This window comes from Ranitomeya variabilis, chromosome 1 (assembly GCF_051348905.1).
Source record: "Ranitomeya variabilis isolate aRanVar5 chromosome 1, aRanVar5.hap1, whole genome shotgun sequence".
Classification (NCBI taxonomy): domain Eukaryota; kingdom Metazoa; phylum Chordata; class Amphibia; order Anura; family Dendrobatidae; genus Ranitomeya; species Ranitomeya variabilis.
Window position 1 is genome coordinate 955,694,975 of NC_135232.1, and position 17,564 is coordinate 955,712,538.

The window sequence follows — 17,564 nt, forward strand, 5'->3', positions numbered from 1 at the left end:
AGTCACCCAGTACCAGCAGTAACCACCAGAGGGAGCCCACAAACAGAATCCACAACAGTACCCCCCCTTGAGGAGGGGTCACCGAACCCTCACGAGAACCCCCAGGGCGATCAGGGTGAGCTCTATGGAAGGCGCGGACCAAATCAGTCGCATGAACATCGGAGGCGACCACCCAGGAATTATCCTCCTGACCATAACCCTTCCACTTAACCAAATACTGGAGTTTGCGTCTGGAAACACGAGAATCCAAGATCTTCTCAACAACATACTCCAATTCTCCCTCCACCAGCACCGGAGCAGGAGGCTCAACCGAAGGAACAACGGGCACCTCATACCTCCGCAACAACGACCGATGGAACACATTATGAATAGCAAACGATGCTGGGAGATCCAAACGAAAAGATACAGGGTTAAGAATCTCCGAGATCCTATAAGGACCGATGAACCGAGGCTTGAACTTAGGAGAAGAGACCTTCATAGGGACAAAACGAGAAGACAACCACACCAAATCCCCAACAAGAAGTCGGGGACCCACGCGGCGACGGCGATTAGCAAACTGCTGAGTCTTCTCCTGAGATAACTTCAAATTGTCCACCACCTGATTCCAAATCTGATGTAGCCTGTCCACCACCACGTCCACTCCAGGACAATCCGAAGACTCCACCTGACCAGAGGAAAAACGAGGATGAAACCCCGAATTACAAAAAAAAGGAGAGACCAACGTGGCAGAACTAGCCCGATTATTAAGAGCAAATTCGGCCAGTGGCAAAAAAGCAACCCAGTCATCTTGATCAGCAGAAACAAAACACCTCAAATAAGTTTCCAAGGTCTGATTAGTTCGCTCCGTCTGGCCATTCGTCTGAGGATGGAATGCAGACGAGAAAGACAAATCAATGCCCATCTTGGCACAAAACGTCCGCCAAAATCTAGACACAAACTGGGATCCCCTGTCAGAAACGATATTCTCCGGAATCCCATGCAAACGAACCACGTTCTGAAAAAATAAAGGGACCAACTCAGAGGAGGAAGGCAACTTAGGCAAGGGCACCAAATGAACCATCTTAGAAAAGCGGTCACATACAACCCAGATAACGGACATTTTCTGTGAAACCGGGAGATCAGAAATAAAATCCATGGAAATGTGCGTCCAAGGCCTCTTCGGGATGGGCAAGGATAACAACAACCCACTGGCCCGAGAACAGCAAGGCTTAGCTCGAGCACATACTTCACAAGACTGCACAAAGGTACGCACATCCCTAGACAAGGAAGGCCACCAAAAAGACCTGGCCACCAAGTCTCTAGTACCAAATATTCCAGGATGACCAGCCAACACAGAAGAATGGACCTCGGAGATGACTCTACTGGTCCAATCATCCGGAACAAACAGTCTTTCTGGTGGACAACGATCCGGTTTATCCACCTGAAACTCCTGCAATGCACGTCGCAAGTCTGGGGATACGGCGGACAATATTACCCCATCCCTAAGGATACCAGTAGGCCCAGAGTCTCCAGGAGAGTCAGGCACAAAACTCCTGGAAAGAGCATCTGCCTTCACATTCTTTGAACCTGGCAGGTATGAAACCACGAAATTGAAACGAGAAAAAAAACAACGACCAACGAGCCTGTCTAGGATTCAAACGCCTGGCAGACTCAAGGTAAATGAGATTCTTGTGATCAGTCAAGACCACCACACGATGTTTAGCACCCTCAAGCCAATGACGCCACTCCTCAAATGCCCACTTCATGGCCAAAAGCTCCCGATTACCCACATCATAATTGCGCTCGGCGGGCGAGAATTTTCTAGAGAAGAATGCACATGGCTTCATCACCGAGCCATTAGAACTTCTCTGTGACAAAACCGCCCCCGCTCCAATCTCGGAAGCATCAACCTCAACCTGGAAAGGAAGTGAAACATCTGGTTGACACAACACAGGAGCAGAAGAAAACCGGCGCTTAAGTTCCTGAAAGGCCCCCACGGCCGCAGGAGACCAATCAGCAACATCAGCACCCTTTTTAGTCAAATCAGTCAAAGGTTTAACAATACTGGAAAAATTAGCAATGAACCGACGATAAAAATTAGCAAACCCCAAGAACTTCTGTAGGCTCCTAACAGATGTAGGTTGTGTCCAGTCACAAATTGCCTGAACCTTGACGGGATCCATCTCAATAGTAGAAGGAGAAAAAATGTACCCCAAAAAAGAAATCTTCTGGACTCCGAAGAGACACTTTGAGCCCTTCACAAACAGAGAATTGGCCCGCAGAACCTGAAACACCTTCCTGACCTGTAGAACATGAGACTCCCAGTCATCAGAAAACACCAAAATATCATCCAAATACACAATCATAAACTTATCCAGATATTCACGGAAAATATTGTGCATAAAGGACTGAAAGACTGACGGAGCATTGGAGAGTCCAAAAGGCATTACCAAATACTCAAAATGGCCCTCAGGCGTATTAAATGCGGTTTTCCACTCATCACCCTGTTTTATCCGCACCAGATTATACGCACCGCAAAGATCTATCTTAGTGAACCACCTAGCCCCCTTAATGCGAGCAAACAAATCAGTCAATAATGGCAATGGATACTGATATTTGACTGTAATCTTATTCAGAAGGCGATAATCTATACAAGGCCTCAGGGAACCATCTTTCTTTGCCACGAAAAAAAAACCTGCTCCCAGAGGGGACGAAGATGGACGAATATGTCCCTTTTCCAAGGACTCCTTAATATAATTCCGCATAGCAGTATGCTCTGGCAGTGACATATTAAATAAACGACCCTTAGGGAACTTACTGCCAGGAATCAATTCTATAGCACAGTCACAATCTCTATGAGGAGGAAGCGAATTGAGCTTAGGCTCCTCAAAAACATCCCTATAGTCAGACAAAAACTCAGGGATCTCAGAAGGAGTAGATGAAGCGATAGAAATCGGAGGTGCATCATCATGAACCCCCTGACATCCCCAGCTTAACACAGACATTGTTTTCCAGTCCAGGACAGGATTATGAGTTTGTAAACATGGCAGACCCAGCACTAGTACATCATGTAAATTATACAGTACAAGGAAGCGAATCACCTCCTGATGAACGGGAGTCATGCGCATGGTCACTTGTGTCCAATACTGCGGTTTATTCATAGCCAATGGTGTAGAGTCAATTCCCTTCAGAGGAATAGGAACTTCCAGAGGCTCCAGACTAAAACCGCAGCGTTTAGCAAATGACCAATCCATAAGACTCAGGGCAGCGCCCGAATCCACATAGGCATCAACGGAAATGGAAGACAGTGAAAAAATCAGAGTCACAGACAAAATGAACTTAGGCTGCAGAGTACCAATGGCAAAAGATTTGTCAAGCTTTTTTGTGCGTTTAGAGCATGCTGATATAACATGAGCTGAATCACCACAATAAAAACACAATCCATTTTTCCGCCTATAATTTTGCCGTTCACTTCTGGACTGAATTCTATCACATTGCATAGTCTCAGGTGCCTGTTCAGAAGACACCGCCAACTGGTGCACGGGTTTGCGCTCCCGTAAACGCCGATCAATCTGAATGGCCATAGCCATAGACTCATTCAGACCTGTAGGCGTAGGGAACCCCACCATAATATCCTTAATGGCCTCAGAAAGACCATTTCTGAAGTTTGCAGCCAGGGCGCATTCATTCCACTGAGTAAGCACCGACCATTTCCGAAATTTTTGACAATATATTTCCGCTTCATCATGCCCCTGAGAGAGGGCTAACAAAGCCTTTTCAGCCTGAATCTCCAGGTTGGGTTCCTCATAGAGCAATCCCAATGCCAGAAAAAACGCATCCACACTGAGCAATGCAGGATCCCCTGGTGCCAATGCAAATGCCCAATTCTGAGGGTCGCCCCGCAGGAAAGATATTACAATCCTGACCTGTTGAGCAGGGTCTCCAGAGGAGCGAGATTTTAAAGAAAGAAACAATTTACAATTGTTCCTGAAATTCAGGAAGGTAGATCTATCTCCAGAGAAGAACTCTGGAATAGGAATTCTAGGTTCAGACATGGGAGTGTGAACAACAAAATCCTGTATGTTTTGAACTTTTGCCGCGAGATTACTCAGGCTGGAAGCCAAACTCTGGACATCCATGTTAAACAGCTAAGATCAGAGCCATTCAAGGGTTAAGAGGAGGTAAGAAGCAGCTAGACAGCAATTAAGGGCTAGGCAGCAAAACTCTGAAGGGAAAAAAAAAAAAAAAAAAAAATTTCCCTTAAACACTTCTTTTTCTCCTGCTTCAGCCCAAACAATTAACACTTTGTGGGCCGGCTATACTGTCATGAATCCCCAATGGCTAGGGATAGCACAGGACAAGCAAGGTACAAATAAATAACGGACGAGCTCTAGGGTGATGGAACCTGGGCTGACCGCTGCCCTACGCCTGACAAACGCAACTAGAGATAGCCAGGGAGCGTGCCTACGTTGGTTCTAGACGCCACGCACCAGCCTAAGAGCTAACTAGTACTGCAGAGAAAATAAAGACCTCACTTGCCTCCAGAGGGATGAACCCCAAAAGGTATAGTTGCCCCCCACATGTATTGACGGTGAAATGAGAGGAAGGCACACACATAGAGATGATATATATATAGGTTTAGCAAATTGAGGCCCGCTGTAAACTAGAAAGCAGAACGATACAAAAGGGGTCTGAGCGGTCAGCAAAAAACCCTAATCAAAAAACCATCCTGAGATTACAAGAACCCATGTGCCAACTCATGGCACATGGGGAGAACCTCAGTCCACTAGAGCTACCAGCTAGCATAGAGACATAATAAGCAAGCTGGACAAAAAAACAAACAACTGAAAATCAGCACTTAGCTTATCCTGAAAGATCTGGGAGCAGGTAGGCAGGAAACAAACAGAGCACATCTGAATACATTGATAGCCGGCAAGGGAATGACAGAAAGGCCAGGTAAAATAGGAAACACCCAGCCTCTGATGGACAGGTGGAAACCAAAGGCCGCAACCCACCAAAGTCACCCAGTACCAGCAGTAACCACCAGAGGGAGCCCACAAACAGAATCCACAACAGTTCGCACTGTAGACTTCCAGTTTTGGGATCCTGAGTTCAAATCCCACATAGGACAACATCTCCAAGAAGTTAGTATGTTCTTCCTATGTTTGTTTGGGTTTCCCCCAGGTTCTCCTGTTTCCTCCCACACTCCAAAGACATACTGATAGGGAATTTAGATTGTGAGCCTCAATGGGGACAGTGATGATGATGTCTGCAAAGCGTTGAGGAGTATGACGAGGAGTATAAAATAAGTTAAATAAACGTCAACCAACCTACATTTCTTGAAAGGTAATCTGTCGCCACATTTGAATTATGTTAACTATTACAATTGGCACATAGGTTATAGACTGCTGGAAATAGTCCTCCCTGTGTGTCTCATATCAGATGCCCTGTTGTGGATAAATAATTTTTTATAACTTTATGTAAATGACCTCTTCCAGGTTATGGGGAGGACGCTGCCTGGAAGATAACTCTGCCTCCAGAGCTTGTTTTATATGAAGGCGCAGTTACCAGTGTGATGTGTGATGGCCACTCTCTGGTCACAGTTGGCTGTTATGAAAAACTTGAGGCTCTATACCTAAACACTCTACAACATTTGTAGCCATGCAGTGGAATAATAACCCTGTAAGTACTGTAGTGCTAGGCTGATTTTGGATAAGAAGCTGCTGCCATAAAAGTATCTTGGTGGGAATTTCACCTTTGCCACAGTTTTCTGCGGTAGGTTCACTAACAAGGGAGAGGCGCATCTGCACAATGATTAATCATGGACTGTTCCTCTGCAAGGAAATGTGTAAGAGCCCAAACTTTAATGACTCGCTGGACTTAGAATAGCTTCACAGCAGCTGCGCGCTGGGTACAAACTTAGTATGAGAAATACAGTGCAAGAGAGGGCAACATCAGACATTGACGGAGGTTACACTGTTAAATCAGAGTTCAGCACTCAGGCCGCAAAGCTCTATTACAGTTGCATAATGAAAGGAAGAAATTTAACATTAAGTAGAAGCCAAAAATGACTTCCTATCTGTGCTTTGCTGATTTTTTTTTTTTGCTGAATAGTTATACTAGAACTACTTCAAATAATGACTAGTAATTAAATTATCATATAGTATATATAAATGCTCACATTTTTAACCTCTTAAGGAACAGGCCATTTTGGTACACAGGACCACGGAAAATGTTCCAATTTTTCATCTTGCCATTCCAGAAGTGATACATTCATCCTGTTTGCATCAGTGCATAGATGTGGGGTCAAATTGTAGGTTCTGCACACACACATACCACTTTAAGATACACTTATGTTATGTTGGCATTTACCGGTACTTCTCATGCATTTCATTTTGTAGGGAACAAGCAAAAAAAACTAACTCAAAACAAACAAAAAAAGAACACCCCCATTATTTTTTTTTTCCTATCATATTACCTTATTCATCACTGATATAGAATAATTGTATATATTTATATTTGTTGTGTTGACTGTAGATATACAAAATATATGAGGGTTATATAGTTGAATATGTGATTTTTTAAATTGTTTTATACAAAAAATGCTTTTATTACTGGGTATTCAAAAGGAACGTGACACGTCAAAAAAACTCTATTAACCTGCGGATATGTGGTTAAACTTCAGGTTAATAGTCTTCTGAATCTGCCTAGTGCCTGCATGTAGAGCCGGGCTGCCAAGAGGAAATCAACTGTATTCCCCAATCAGTGTTCTGGTTTCAGTCACGGGGGCAGCGCGGATTCAGACACAGCTCTGTGTATAGAAAGCAGCAGCTGTAACCATGCCCCCCGACACAGACTGACAGCTCGCTCAGCATTAGGAACGGCTGTCAGTCAGTGTCGGTTACAGCAATCCCTTTCTATGCACAGAGCGGTAACTGAACTCACGCTGGGGCAGCTACCATGACTGAAACCCAAACACTAACTTCAAAAAACTGACCGTCACATCAAACATAGAATAAGTGTGAACAGGTGCTGAAACCTAGAGTCACCAACTCATATATTCTCAAACAAAAAGGCAGCGCACTGTAGTGCCATAGCACGTAAATATGAAATATGAAGCCACAATAAGGCATTTCTCGTTTCCAGGGCCTAGCAATGCCTTTCCTCACTTAGAATAAAGTCTTCATCTGTACTTTACGCAGCACACTGTAGCGCCGTGGCTTCCAGGTACACATGAGTTGGCCAATTTATGCGCTAAACTTTCTCAGTTTTTCATATTTCATTTTTTATACTTTTCATATTTCTAATGCAGTAATGCAATTCAATTTTCATATTTCAGGTTTACATGCTATGGCGCTACAGTGTGCTGCCTTTTTGTATATCCTGGTGATTCGAAGATTTTTTTTTTTCCCCTCACACATTGTACTTTATGTTAGTGGTAAATTGAAGTTGATAAGTTTTTTTATTTTTTTTGTAAAAATATCTAATCTTTTGTAAAAATATCTAATTTGATGAAAATTTTGAAAAAATAGGGATTTTCATCTTTGAATGCTTTTATCCATAATCCAGATAGCCATACCACACAAAATAGTTTAAATAACATTTCCCACATGTCTACTTAATGTCAGCTTCATTTTTCAAATGTCGTGTTATTTCGTTACAATGTTAGAAGTATTAAAATTAAGCAGAATTTTTTCTTATCAAGGAAATTTACAAATCCAATTTTTTATGGACCTATTCACGGTTGAAGGGACATTGAAGGCACTATATACAGTTGTGGCCAAAAGTATTGACACATCTGCAATTCTGTCAGATAATACTCAGTTTCTTCCTGAAAATGATTGCAAACACAAATTCTTTGGTATTATTATCTTCATTTAATTTGTCTTAAATGAAAAAACGCAAAAAGAATTGTTCTAAAGCCAAATTGGATATAATTCCACACCAAACATAAAAAAGGGGGTGGACAAAAATATTGGCACTGTTCGAAAAATCATGTGATGCTTCTCTAATTTGTGTAATTAACAGCACCTGTAACTTACCTGTGGCACCTAACAGGTGTTGGCAATAACTAAATCACACTTGCAGCCAGTTGACATGGATTAAAGTTGACTCAACCTCTGTCCTGTGTCCTTGTGTGTACCACATTGAGCATGGAGAAAAGAAAGAAGACCAAAGAACTGTCTGAGGACTTGAGAAACCAAATTGTGAGGATGCATGAGCAATCTCAAGTCCATCTCCAAAGACCTGAATGTTCCTATGTCTACCGTGCGCAGAGTCATCAAGAAGTTTAAAGCCCATGGCACTGTGGCTAACCGCCATAGATGTGGAGGGAAAAGAAAAATTGACAAGAGATTTCAACGCAAGATTGTGCGGATGTTGGGTAAAGAACCTCGACTAACATCCAAACAAGTTCAAGCTGCCCTGCAGTCCGAGGGTACAACAGTGTCAACCCGTACTATTCGTCAGCGTTTGAATGAAAAGGGACTGTATGGTAGGAGACCCAGGAAGATCCCACTTCTTACCCCGAGACATAAAAAAGCCTGGCTGGAGTGTGCCAAAACTTACCTGAAAAAGCCTAAAACGTTTTGGAAGAATGTTCTCCAGTCAGATGAGACAAAAGTAGAGCTTTTTGGGCAAAGGCATCAACATAGAGTTTACAGGAGAAAAAAAGATGAATTCAAAGAAAAGAACACGGTCCCTACAGTCAAACATGGCGGAGGTTCCCTGATGTTTTAGGGGTTGCTTTGCTGCCTCTGGGACTGGACTGCTTGACCGTGTGCATGGCATTATGAAGTCTGAAGACTACCAACAAATTTTGCAGCATAATGTAGGGCCCAGTGTGAGAAAGCTGGGTCTCCCTCAGAGGTCATGGGTCTTCCAGCAGGACAATGACCCAAAACACACTTCAAAATTCACTAGAAAATGGTTTGAGAGAAAGCACTGGAGACTTCTAAGGTGGCCAGCAATGAGTCCAGACTTGAAACCCATAGAACACCTGTGGAGAGATCTAAAAATGGCAGTTTGGAGAAGGCACCCTTCAAATATCAGGGACCTGGAGCAGTTTGCCAAAGAAGAATGGTCTAAAATTCCAGCAGAGCATTGTAAGAAACTCATTGATGGTTACCGGAAGCGGTTGAGCGCAGTTATTTTGGCTAAAGGTTGTGCAACCAAGTATTAGGCTGAGGGTGCCAATAATTTTGTCTGGCCCATTTTTGGAGTTTTGTGTGAAATGATCAATGTGTTGCTTTTTGCTTCATTCTCTTTTGTGTTTTTTTCATTTAAGACAAATTAAATGAAGATAATACCAAAGAATTTGTGTTTGAAATCATTTTCAGGAAGAAACTGAGTATTATCTGACAGAATTGCAGGGGTGTCAATACTTTTGGCCATAACTGTATGATACCCTTTTTAAAACAGCACTCAAGTTATTCTAAAAAGCTGTTAGAAAATTTGTAAACTCTTCATGTCCTTCACAGGAATTAAAGGGATGATCCACAGGTCAAATAAATTTGTATCTAAATCCCCATTTAGTGCCGTAATCTAAACTCATTTCTAATATGTTTGCTTTAAAAATTCCCTACTGTTCCCTAACTACACTATCAAAGTGTATGTTCTATTTTCCCAGTGCGTCTTGGGATACTCAATCTAAGTCTCCTCAGGGGACAGAGGCTTCGATCACTGCCGCAGCACCTGCCCCTCTCTCTGAAATGAAGCATCATCAGTGACGCGCGTTTTAGGAGCAGGGATAGTCCTTGCCCTGTAATGTGCACAATAACAGCACATTCTTTGTTGCTGGATCAGCTCAGCAGTAACAAGCCGGCAACACAGAGGAAAGCGCACTGTCAGTGTGCGGCACCAGGATACCCAGTGCAAGAGACCAGCACCGCCCCCCAAGTGATGTCATTTGCGTGAGTGGCGCTGTTCTTTGCACGTCGCTGGATATTCTCAGACCGCACTCTTGTCAATGAGCTTTCCGGTCTGATGGTATCCATCCTTTTAGGCATGCACACGTATGGCCGTCCACACGTGTGCGCTAAAAAGATGCCTAGAATGCTGGAGTACCACCAGAACAGAGACCAGTACAAAATGACTGCATCTGCCCCATTATAGTGAGTGGTTCCATTAGGGGTTTTGTCAGAATTGACGTTTTTGGCAGTCTACATGGATACCCCTAATGCAACAGCTCAGTGGGAAACATAGGATAAGTGTGAACTGAGCCTTATTCTGATTTTTGGGAGGTAGAATGAACAAATAGACAGCAGTAAAAGAATAGTTTTTATTTTAGTGCAGTTCATCGTGAGGTATAAGTGATGACTGCTTTATTCTTCAGGTCAGTAGAATGACAACTTTTTGCTTCTATCATATAGTAACAATGCTTTTTCATTAAAAAATAAATACGTTTTTAGGTTGCTATTTTTGAAATGCGGTAACTTTTTAATTTTTTTTTAGTGAACAGAGCTGTATGAGGACTTATTTTATGCTTGACGAGTTGAAGATTTTTTTTGGTGGGGAACATAACATATGTTGACAGCTTTTTATTCAGATTTTTCATATGTGGATTGAACAAAAAACAGCAATTCAGTTACTGTTTTTCCATATATTTTTTGCACGGTTCACTGTGCTGTAAAAGTGATAAGACCGATTTATTATTCGGGTCAGTAAAATTACAGACACCACATTTTTATTTTTTTATGCTTAGCTACTTTCACACACTAAAAATAATATTTTAAAAAATTAATTTGTTTGCATCGCCATATTCTTAGAGCTGTAACTTATTTTTTTGTTGAATGAGCCATATTAGGGCTTGTCTTTTTTGGGACGATTTTGCGTTTTTATTTGTACCATTTTATCTTTACATGTGGCTTTTTGTTTTCTTTTTATTCAATTTTTTTGTGAGTCAGTATGATGAAAAAGCTACATTTTTTGGAGTGTTTTTGATTTTTTTTTATAGTACGGAATAAATAACGTTACCATTTTATAGATCGGGTTGTTCTGTACGCGGTGATACCAACATTTGTTAATTTCTGTTTTAACAAAAAAGCTGTTTTTAGTGACTACGGTAAATGGGTTTTTCTTGATTTATGTGCACTTTCTTGATTTATGTGCACTTTCTTGATTTATGTGCACTTTCTTTCTTTCACTTAGTCCCACTGTGGGACATGAATATTTTTTCCTTTGATCACTAGTCTGCATTTCAGTACTTGTGTTCTGCGGTACCTGAGAACTGTCAATTTTTCACTGACTCAGTCTGTTACACCCATCTGTAAGCAAGGTCTAACAGGCCATCATACCTTGGTGTTATCAGATGACCTCGGCGTGCGATGGCAATTATCAGCATCTGCGATTATGATCACTGAGGGTCTATGGTGTTAAAATGGCTGTTTTGACCACTTAGATGCCCCTGTCACGATCGACAGCATTAACCCCACAAACGGTGTATCGGTGGTTGTTAAGGGGTTAAGAGTGCATACAAAAGGTAGCTGTCATTGACAACTGCCTTTTTGTTACTTTGAATACACACTTCATGTCTGCTCTTCATCATAAAACATGCTTCAAATACCTATTCACAGCAGGGTGCAGAAAGGATTTCATAAGTGGGGTTATGAGTTATACAGATCAAAGGCTGGGAGCATTGGATCACTGCCCGCACCCAAAGCTGTAAAGAGCAGACATAGAATGTATATGGAGAGTAATTAACAGGTAGTTGTCAATGGTAAATAATCATTTGGGCAAAAAATGTGTGTCTGTATGCCTCCACTGGTACATAGAGGTTCAGTGCTTTCATCTTGTGCAGCCACTGTACTCCATAGACAGGATAAGATAAAACAATGTCCTCTGAATTATAATTCTAGTTTTACAGAATTATGGACATATCCGATGGAGAACACATTCCCATCTGTGGGTCAAATTGCAAAAAGTTTTGCAGATCTGTCCATATTTCCTGAGGTGTTCTCCTCCACCAGAAACGCTCATGGATCAAATTCGTAAGATGTAGCTGTATTTTATCTGCAGACTTTACCTGCAGACTTGTAGTTTTAGACTGGACAACCCCTTTAAACATCCCAGCTCTATAGCGCTAAGCATTACTGTCATTGTAATAAGGTGATATGCAGCCTAATAGAAATTAGGTCATTCCTCATCTCAGGCTGCTGCAGTATTACTGCAATTTGACTTTTCGACAGATTTAATCAGTTTTAGCACCATGGAATCCTCTGTTATTAATTTATTTGAAATGTTATTTTTTTATAATGATACATACACGATATAATTGGGCAGCACGGTGGCTCACAGGTTAGTACTGTTGCATTGCAGCACTGAGGTCCTGGGTTCAAATCTCACGAACTACAACATCTCCCCATGTTTCCACCGGGTTCTCAGGTTTCCTCCCACACTCCAAAAACATACTGATCAGTCATTTAGATTGTGAGCCCTAATGGGGCCAATGTCTGTACAGCACTGTGGAGTTAATGGCGCTATATAAAACTGTCACAACCCAACTGATGGGTGACCCGGGACTCCTTTGCTGTCCCTACCACTAGGGGGCGTCCTAGCTCACCCTATTGCCTGGGATACTTCAGAAGGTGAAGATGCCGGGGCCGCCTCCCTTTCCTTATCTCCTTACTCAGCCTTCTGTCAGCTCTCTTCCCCCACCCAGGAAAGAGGGGCGCTACTGTGCACCGCAGTGCATGAACCCGACGAGCAAGGCAACACAAACAAGGTGCAGTCTTCTGGCTCCTCTCTGTTTCGGTAACCCCGTGACAATAAGTAAGTAAAATAAATAATGTACTTAAAGGGTAACCATACAGTCATGTAGCTTTCAAGAATTAGTTAGCACGTTGACAGAAGCAGCAAGGGTTTGAAGGAAATTATAGAGCACTGTTAAGCTGTGTAGATGTGAATACAGATATGGAGTAAATTAGAAAGACTGTGCTGAGCTTTCTTACAAGTTTTTTTTATGTCTCGCTCTGCTTCTCACATGGGTTATAATTCGCTATGTAACCTGGCACCTCACTGATATGAGCTAGCTGATAGTCTTCCTTGTTTTGAGCAAGGCCTGAGTTGAGCTATTTTTTTCTCCAAAGTGAATGACAAATTCAGGAGGTGGGAGGGAATGAATTGTCTCATAAATGGACAAAAAAGCAAAGTTTGGTAATATATATTACAAAGTTTCATATGATCTCATGTACTACTGATTAATGCAGTTTGTTAAAAGTACAGTTCTCTTTTAAATAGTTGTGGACAACCCTTTTACATGCACTGCAATAGGGAATCTGCAGATGATCCCCTTTACTCTATGAGTCACAACGGAGATCTGATACCTAGAAAGACTCCCGACTCTATGGCCTACATCATATCCATAGTCTCTGTTTTACTCATTATAAGAAATGGTAATAAATGGAGGAAACCTAATCATATTAAAACGAAATCAAATTCATTTCAGATGTAATTTTTAACATATATTTCTTTATACTTTGTATAAATCTGATTTGCATTTTTAATTATAAAGAATGTTTTTTCTATTAATATTCTTCCAGAAATGACCAAACCTGCTTTAGTATTGCCCTTTGCGTTACAGATGACACATCCATACTTAAGAGAATTGATAATGAGCATCACTTTGCTCATTACAGATATTATTCCCACTTGTTTCTTGACCTCAGCACTGCATGTGACACGGATGGCGATTTGATTTTATGTGGACATCTGTGGTCTTCATATAACCTCAGTTACGGGTCAAGCTCCCATAATTGGTTATGCCTGGTCCTCACAGAAGACATTTTTTCAAGCCAAGTATAATTTGCTGCCGTCAGGATCCATTCGAAATTTCTAATTTGGCCAGTATATCATAGATTACATGTAATCGTCATTATCTTTTCTTGCAGAGGATAAAAATGTATCAAAAGACGTCTCCTGCTTCTACTCTTTTAAATCTGATGTTTCAAGTCACATATTCGTAAGCGGTAGGGGCAAGAATGAACTAACTTTGAGTTTTTTTCAGATAAGTTTAGCCTGTGCAGATCTCAGAGATCTTATTTATTCACTGCTTATTTTATTCGCTTACCGTATATACTCATGTATAAGCCAACTTTTTCAGCACATTTTTTTGTATTGAAGATGCCCCACTCTGCTTATACACATGTCATTGTCCCAGAAGATGCCAGGGGAGGGGGAGCGGCGGAGCAGCGGGTCACAGGAGGCAGGAGCCAGCAGCTGCAGTTAAAGCCTGTGCCCGCTGCTAAAGAGAAATGAATACAGTCGTAGCCACCGGCTTCCAGCAGCGGCCGGGCTATCACGGGTGCCTTCTCATTAAGGTAATGAAAATTCACCTCTCACCACATCCATAGGCGTGGAGAGAGGTGAATATTCATTACCTTAATGAGCAGGGATACGTGATTGCTCGGCCGCAGGAGCAGCTGGCACTGGAACAAGATACTAAGAGGGCATACAGGGAAGGCAAGTAGGATTTTTTTTTGTTTTTTTTATGCTTTGCTCATGGGGGCCACGCATGCAAGGATAGGGATGAGGAACCATGCATACAACGATCGTGATAAGGAGCCAAGCATACAAGGATGGGAATAAGGAGCCATGCAGACAAGGATGGGAATAAGGAGCCATGCATACAAGGATGGGAAAAAGAAGCCATGCAGACAAGGATGGGGATAAGGAGCCATACAGACAAGGGGGAGGTAGTGGGGCATATGCTGTCATTGGTGGCTTCTGCCCAGAGGGGTACATCATTCGTGCATTCATTGGAACTTGACAATGGTACGAAAGTGTCGGAGACCTCTGAGAACTGAAGGGTCTTTATGGACTTCTACGCAGATCTGTATTCCTCTGGAGTGGTCCCATCGGTGGGAGACAATATGGCATTTTTAGAGGGTATCATCTTGCCTAGGCTGAGTGAGGAGGATAGGGAAAGGCCCTTGGAGGGCCCTATCACAGACAAAGAACTAAGCCGGGCATTAGGGGCAATGTCAAGGGGTAAGGCGCCAGGAGCAGATGGACTACCAGCCGAAATATATAAAGAGATGGAGGGGGTGTTGCTGCCCAGATTAAGAGTGGTCTTGGAGGAGACTAAGAATAGGGGAATCCTGCAAGCCTCCATGAGGGAGGTCATAATATTTGTAATCCCGAAGGAAGATAAGGATCTACGAAGGCCTGAATCATATCGCCCGATCTCTTTGCTTACTACGGACGTTAAGCTTCTGGCTGGGGTGTTAGCGACCCGATTGACAGGTGTTATTTCTAAGTTAATACATCCAGATCAGTCTGGCTTTATGCCTGACAGGTCTACGGCAGTTAATCTAAGAAGGCTTTTTTTGAATTTGCAATTGGGGGCCGATAACGGCGGTCATAGAGTTATTGCTTTCTTAGATGCCCATAAGGCATTTGATAGCGTGGAATGGGGGTACTTGTGTCAGGTATTGCACTGTTTTGGCTTTGCTCCACAACTCGTGTCTTGGGTCCAGCTGTTGTATGCGCAACCATCAGCTAGAGTGAGAGTGAATGGTGAGCTTTCTCACACGATACAGCTACATAGAGGGACGAGACAGGGGTGTCTGCTCTCCCCTCTTTTGTTTGCTTTAGCCGTGGAGCCGTTGGCCGCCAAAATTCGACAGTCTGCCGAGGTCTCTGGGATTAAATATAGGTCGATAGAAGAAAAGATAGCGCTTTACGCGGACTATATACTGCTGTTTTTGAGGGACCCATGTGACTCATTGAGCAGTGCTATTCGGCTAATAGAGGGATTTGGTGCTTTATCGGGGCTAAAGATAAACTGGAATAAATCAACTCATGGTGGATGATACATGGGATGAGCTGGGAGATTCCACGGAAGGGGGTAGATTTAAAATTGCAGACCAATTCATATATTTGGGGATACGAATCTCTTTGCCGGTTACAAATTATTTGCATAAGAATCTGACACCGGTGGGAATTCTTAAGGCAAAGGTAGGGGCTTGGTCTAAACTGCACTTGTCTGTTGTAGGTGGAGTTAATCTTATTAAGATGATTCTGATACCTAAGATATTGTATGTTCTCCATAACTCACCTATCTGGATACCGTGTGGGACGTTCAAGCTGATCAACTCGTTATTTAGAAGTTTGGTGTGGGGAAACAGCACCCATGAATCAGGTTGGAGACGCTTCAGCGATCTAAGGACGCGGGAGGTTTGGCTTTACCTAATCCCAAAATATATTTTTTAGCGGCCCAATGTCAGCATTTAAAGGGCTGGGAGCATGAGACGTCTGCCAATGGGGTACAACTCTTGATAGAAAGGGTGACAAAAAGAAGTCCAGCGGTACAGTGTTTACAAGATGATTCCCTGGGGATGCTTGGGAAAATGTATCCAACATTGTTTCTGATATATAAAATATGGGGGAGAGTTAAACAAATTCGTGGGGTCACCTGTCATACTAGGTTTTCTACGTTGTGGTTTAATAATAATCTAGCGGAGTTTTTGGCGATGGGATATATACCAGAATGGCAAGCTAAGGGGATTCGATATGTCTATCAGATTTTAGAGCGGCGGGAGTTGAAACCATTTTCCCAATTTCAGTTGGAGTATGATCTTAGGACATCCGGGGGGTTATCAATATGTTCAACATGCATTTGTGGCTCAGAATAAGGGGGATTGTCTCAAAATCCAAAGTGACTTAGTATTGGAATATATCTGTGGAGTGGGGACAACGAGGGGTGTTATCTCCTCCCTATACAAGGATCTACTCCATACTCACTTATTGGGATATCCGATTGGCGCGAGGGCTAAATGGGAAAGAGAGTTGGGTCGCTTGGAGGATGAAACATAGGAATCTGTATTAGAATGGATACCCAAATTATCATTGACTGAACCGTATAGACTTTCCCAGCTTTATATTATACACAGAGTGTATAGGTCTCCGGATGTCTTATATAGAGCTGGGTTGAGATCTGATTCGGAATGCCCTAGATGTAGGAATGATAATGCTGGAATGTTTCACATGCTTTAACGTGTCCTAGATTGACTGCTTTTTGGTTAGTGGTTCTCAGCCGGATAGGAGCATACAGATGCATAATTCCAAGGGAACCAGTGGTGTGCGTGTTGGGATATGTAGAGGAGATAGTTGTGGATAACAAGTTAAAAATAGCAATCATTAGACTACTATACATGTCTCGGAAGGTCATAGCAAGAAACTGGATAAATGAGGAGCCTCCCTCGAGGGGAGAATACATTAAATATGTGGAGAAGGTCATTGCCCTGGAAACGAGAGTGTATCAGAAAAGAGGGAAAATGGTCTTGTATGACAAATTGTGGACGCCTTGGCTGGAATTGGGATAAGAGGAGTTTAAGGGAAGATAGGCCTGAGGAGGTTTCGCCTATACAATAATGGTTTATATGTTCATAATGGAAGACACTACATAATGCTAACGTATATATACTGTTACAAGACATGTTAAGAGAAGAGCGTGAGCTGTCTAAATGGGAAGGAGGGGGGAGGGGTGGGGAAGGGGGGGGTAAATGTTGGGGGAAAATTGAAAAATACATGTATTAATGTTAAATGTTTTATTGAAATGCTATACTTAATAAAAAACTATTTGAGTA

At 42.4% G+C, this 17,564-nt stretch overlaps 1 protein-coding gene across 2 annotated transcripts in view; it reads right to left on the minus strand.

Moving 5' to 3' along the window:
* ZNF827 (zinc finger protein 827) overlaps positions 1-17,564 on the minus strand; it is a 299,492-nt gene that overhangs the window by 30,486 nt on the left and 251,442 nt on the right. The gene's annotated exons all lie outside the window — the stretch shown is intronic.